The sequence below is a fragment of the Microcaecilia unicolor genome, chromosome 2, assembly GCF_901765095.1.
Source record: "Microcaecilia unicolor chromosome 2, aMicUni1.1, whole genome shotgun sequence".
NCBI lineage: Eukaryota > Metazoa > Chordata > Amphibia > Gymnophiona > Siphonopidae > Microcaecilia > Microcaecilia unicolor.
The window spans coordinates 396104938-396110937 of NC_044032.1; positions in this window are offsets into that span (position 1 = coordinate 396104938).

The following is a 6000-nucleotide window of genomic DNA, read 5'->3' on the forward strand; positions in this document are numbered from 1 at the left end:
TAACACAGTAGCCATATTTCTCCTTTCACTGAAGTTCAGCATCGTGATTAGCACTACAATCCCAACCTGAATGAAACACTATGTAGTGGAGTATGGAAATTCAGTCCCCTGTATAATGGATATCTTCTTTCAGCCTGAGCTCTCCTATCCTGTTCAGCTCTACAGGATGCACAACTTAATTCCATAGCATTAATTTGAGTAATCCTGGGGTAACCCCATATTCTTTTTTACTACTTCCTTCCCCATGTTACACCACAAGAAAGACACTGTAATCCCCTTTGGGAGTAAAGGCATAAGTTTCACCTTTCAATCCCTTTCCAATCTCCACTGTAAGTGTTCTGTAGCAAAAGAAAAGGATCCTTATACTAAGCTGCAGTTCAAAGTGGCTTTTGCACACCCTTCATTGGTCTTTTCTGCACACTAAGGCCATTTTTACCATAGCCTTAAAAATGCCCTTTTTTTCTATTTTTTTTTCCATGAATGGCCATGTGCTAATCAGGCATAAGGGATGAACTTGGATTCTATTCTGAAGGATGGACTGGCCAGACCAACTGTAGTGTTAGGAGTCCTGCTCTAAACAATGAAGGGTTGTGACATTGTAGACAGACACCCTCATGCGTCTCTGCAGATTTTCTCCTTGGAAACTGATCCCAAGTGGGCTACCAATGCTGCCATAGCTCTGACTTTATGAGCCAGACATAAGCAAAGTAAATGCTGTTGCAAGCCAGTTTGAAAGAGTGTGTTTGCCAATTGGCAGCCTTCATCCTATTTGGGTCAAAAGAAACATAAAGCTGGGTAGTCTTTCTATGGGCTTTAGTCTGATCCAGATGCAATCCAAAGTGTGCACTGTGCTTTCACCCTTGTGGTCATGAATTTTGGAGAAAATGTTGGCAGAACAATTGACTGGCAATCTGATGCTACCTTAGGAATTACTTAGGATGCATGCATAAGACCACTCTGTTGCTGGAAAATTTTATGTAAGGTGGATCAGCTACTAGGGTCTGGAGCTTGGTGACCCTGTGGACTGAAGTAACACCACCAGGGCCGTGCCTAGGGTCCCTGATGCCCCCCTGCAGACTATCAGTTGCCCCCCCCCCCCCCCCGTGTGGCACAAGATGCAAAGGAAATAGGAGCTGAAAGATGGAGTGCATCTTTGTGGGATTGCTGAAGAAATAGAGGGTTTACAACCACTTAGCTTTTCGTGCTTTCATGTTCACGAAATATGCATCTCCTGTGCTTCCTCTCTCTTCCCTCCCCTCCATCCATGTCCAGCATTTCAGCTCTCTCCCCTCCATCCGTGTCCAGAATTTCTCATCTCCCCTAAATCCATGTGCATCTCCTCCTCTGCCCTTCCCTCCTCTATCCATATCCAGCAATTCTTCTCTCTCCCCTCCCCTCCATTTCCAATTTCTCCTCTCTCCCTGGGCCCTGTCCTCCCATCCATGTCCATCCTTGTCCCTCTCTGCCCTTCCCTCCTCCATCCATATCCAGCAATTCTCCTCTCTTCCCTCCCCTCCATTTCCAGCAATTTCTCCTCTCCCTGGGACCTCCCATCCATGTCCATCTTTCATTTAAATTTACCTCCAGCAGGACACTGAGGGAACGAACGAGCACGAAGGGAAGGCTGAAGACGTCGGCAGCGCTTTCACAGACGCTGCTCAGCTGCTGCGATGTCGGTAAATTTAGATAACAGATTTAAAGCCCCCATGGCGGCGTGGAGCTGGGTAAGTGGCGAGGGTAAGCACCGCAGCGGCGCCCTCCAGATGTCGGCGCCCACCTGTGGTGCTTACCCCGCTTACTGTGTTGGCACGGCCCTGAACACCACCAATAACAGGATCTTCTAGGTCAGGTACTTCAGGTGGCAGGTATATGGCTCAAAAAGAGCTTTCCTCAGCTGGGTTAAAACAACATCAAGGTCTGTAGGAAGCTTGAAGGGAGGCATCAGTAGAGGCAAGCCTCTCATAAAGTGAGCAACTAAAAGCTGAGAAGAAATGAGTTTACCTTCTACATGATGATAAGCACTGATCGCACTAAGATGAACCCTAATAGAGGTGGTCTTGAGACCTGACTCTGAATGATGTAGAAGGCATTCAAGCACTTTCTGTGTAAGATTGGAAAAAAGGTCAACAGCTTTGCCCTCACATGAGACAGCAAACCTCCTCCATTTAAATCCATAAGACCTTCTAGTGGAAACTCTTCTGGAAGCCAACAGAATCTGAGAAGCAGCTCCTGCACCCAACTGATCATATACATTGATTCTTTTGCTCCTTTCTTTGATGGGCTTTTGACCAGCCTTTCCTCCAAGAAGGGCACTCCTAGAGGTGCTGCAATGGCTATTAGACACTTTGAATACTCTTGGTGCTGATGCAAGATCAAAGGGTAGTATGTAGTACTGGTAGTGCCCTCTTTCCTATGGTGGAATGAACTGTACATGTTGGCTTGCCAGCATTGTTTTCTCTAAGCTGAGCAGGAACTGCATTACTGCCAGTGGGGGGTAGTGCTTCAGACTACCTAGTGTACCTGAATGTATCTCACCTTGAACTACTACTGAAAAAGGTGTGAGCAAAATCCCAAGTAAACTTTTTAAAAATAATTGTATTTTCAATTGCTAAGGATAGGCAGGTTCCCTAAAATGCTCAGAGCTTGCCTGTAACTCTCTATGGAAAATGTGATAGTGAAACAGCACCCCTTCCACACCCCACCCCACTGTTAGGACTCCCACTCAGCTTAGAAGAAACAGTGCTTGCAAGAGGGAAGAGAGCTCATCGGTAAGCAATTCCTGATGCTGAGAGCTTAATTTTGATGCTCTCATGAGCAATTTGGAGAAATGGTCTCTAATTGCAGATGGTAACCCTCCTGAACTATTTGAGAACCCACTGACCTGAGATTATAAGGGGCCATCTTGCTGCAAAAAAATTCAGCCTATCTCCTATCAGAAGGTTGTCCAGGGTGGCTAGAGGGATTGAAATTATGGTCTGCTGGAGACAATCAAAACCCCATCCCTGGTTTTGATTGTGGAGCTGGCTGGGACTTCTGGGCCCTCAGCTGCCTGGTTCTGGAGTAAGATCCCTGTCTTGTATGGGAGGAACAGGAGGGTGTGGGAGTAGGAGGACCTTTGCTACCCTCCACTGTAAAACCTCTTAAAAGAGAAAACTGGGTCAGAAGTGGCCCTGGGGAGAGTCTTAAAAGCGTCCTACTGATGAAAGTATCAGCCTCCTGCACTTTGTCTCCAAAGAGAGTTTCTCCACAGCATGGCATGTCAGTAGGCTTCTGTACTTTTCGCTTGAGGTCTGAGGCTAGTAGTCAAGCAGGTGTGTGGGTGCCAATCTCCAATGTAGAGGTTCTTGATGGTGTACTGAAAATATCATAGATTGTTTAGACCATGAGTACTCTGAGATAGAATTCTCAACAGGAGACATTTGAGTCTCTGCCTGTCTCAAATCACTGATCTCCTGCTCAGGCCTGGGTCAATGGTGTTGAGACACCGGGGCTTTTTGGTACATTGGGAAAGTTTCTTCTCCTAAAGGACTAGAGATGGAGATCAGTTTGGTTGTCTGATTCTGAACCCTGGTCTTTATATGTATCCATCAAGCAAGAATAGGTCTTGAGTATCAGCTGGACTACCTTGAACCTCGTCATTGATGCCATTGAAGCTTGAGCTTCTCATTGTGAAAAGAAGCACTCCATGTGATCTAATGAGCTGCTCTTCAAAGTCTGCCATTGCAAAGGTGGGTGGCCACATCATCCTGAGTCACTTAGGGTGTATCAGAAGTGAGGTCTCAGCTCCACAGAGCTGTCATGCCCCCTCTGATAGCATGAAGGAGGAGTGGTCCTTCAAGGACCCCAATGATCTTAGTTCCTTGGTGTTCTAAGAAGCATAATCTGTAGGGGCTCGATGTCAGTGTAACCTGGCCTCTAACTGACATCTGGCATTTTTGTCCCTCGGTGGGGATCAAATAATGACTGATCTCAATGGTCCCTATTGATGCTAAAAGTCATGGGTGGCTGAGACAGTTTTGCTGTCAATTTGTCCCCAGTGTCCAGTGCAGCCTTGACATCTGTGAACACAGATTACAATGATTGAAATCATGGTCAGGCCCCAGGCATTGCAGGTATATAGATAGATAGATAGATAGATAGATAGATAGATAGATAGATAGATAGATAGATAGATAGATAGATATAGATATAACCATGAAAACAGCCAAAGTTTACCTGCTTTCACTGCTGCCAGTGCTGATATGGGTTTGGGGGGGCACAGAGATGTTGGACCCACGATGAGAAGAGGAAGTGAAAGATGTCAGACCCATGTGGATGGAAGGGAAGAGAGGGAGAGGTGCTGGACCTGGGAAGAGGGAGATTAAATGGGGGGGGGGGGGAGAGAGGGGGGTGATTCTGGATCTGGGGGGGAGTGGAGGAAGAGAGACAGAGAGACTAGACCAGTGTGGAGAGAGGATGAGCGATGCTGAACCAATGGAGGGAAAGATACCAGACCATGGAGGATGGGGTCAGGGTAGAAGAGGGTGAGATGCTGGTCATGGGGTGGAATGGCAGGGCTGTGAAAGGGAGAGAAGCTGACCACTGGGTTAGGATGCAGGAGGAAGGTGAAAAAAAGAGGGAAGAAGCTGGACACAGGGAGGGAGAGAGACACAGATAGGAGATGCTGGACAGAGATGGTGTTATAATAAGCCCATCTTAATTTTTCCACTTGGGGCTCATTCAGTCTTGACCATGCGACTGAGCTGCAACAAAATCAAATGACTCAGTTTTGAAAAATAAACCCAACCAGGTGTTCATGACCTACCTTGGCCTTAACTGAGTTGACACTCAAAAAGAAAATAAACTTTAAAAATGCCTGAAAAACCTAAGGCGGTTAATGAGGAACGAGACACCGCAACATGGTGACCGGACTCGCACAGCAAAAATCTTGAAACTAAGGAGAAAAAAGAGATCAAATTGTGAGTTCTGAGGAGAGCACTGAGGAAAATGCATCCTTTCAGTTCCAAGGGAAAATGGCAAATTGGGTAAAGTCCTGCATGAAAGCAGCAGGCAGGAAGGGGCAGGCATGCAGAGTAGAACACTTAAAAGTTTTTGTAAAGCTGGAGAGCTATTCCCATGCTAGGCTCCTTCAGCTGTTGTCACCCATATGTGAAAATGAATGTATCTTGCTTTTCCTCAGAGAATTCCAACTACCTTCAGTTGGTTTGTCCCCAAGTAAAGCTGACCTGCAATTGGCTATCCAAGATAGTAGTTCCCCACCTTTTATCTGTCATAGCAAACCTAGCATTGGATTCACATTGTTGTATCATACCATCATCTTTTCTTTGCTCCTGCTCCTAAGCCCTGGGCATCATCATCTACCTTCCTCTCTCTTCCTAGGATCATCACCTTTCCCTCCAACCCCCAGGCTAATAACCTTTCCTTCCATCCCTTGCTAGGAACAATTTGAAAAGGGAGAGCAAAATAACATACCCCTGGTATTCATCCAATGGTGGTTAGCGATTTTAGAGATGCTGACTACTGCGGAATGACTTTGACCCGGATATTCAATGCCAGGCCTAACCCAGCACTCCACAGCTCCCGGAAGTTATTGTGCTAGTTACCCAAATAACTCCCCCAGATAAAGTTAGGACTGCTGTTAACCCAGGTAAATTCGGAGCTCCGTCCAGCATCCCTTCCTGGACTGCCCTGGTCCTATCCAGATAGTACCATGATGATCTGTCAAGACATTCAGCAGCAGCACTATCCAGGTAAGTGCTGTTTGAATATCTGGGTTTGGCCAGGTCACTGTGATTTAAGCAGGCAGAAATCTTTCCTGCCCGGTTAAATTAATATAATATATGTAAAGCACTTTGATTGTACCACAGAAAGGCAGTAAATCAAATCCTTTTCCCTTTCCCTTAAATATTGGGCCAACAGTATTTTCATAGTGATTTACTAATTTTTTGCAACACAAATAAAAACACAATCCTGAAAACATAACAGAAAAAAGTCTCTAAA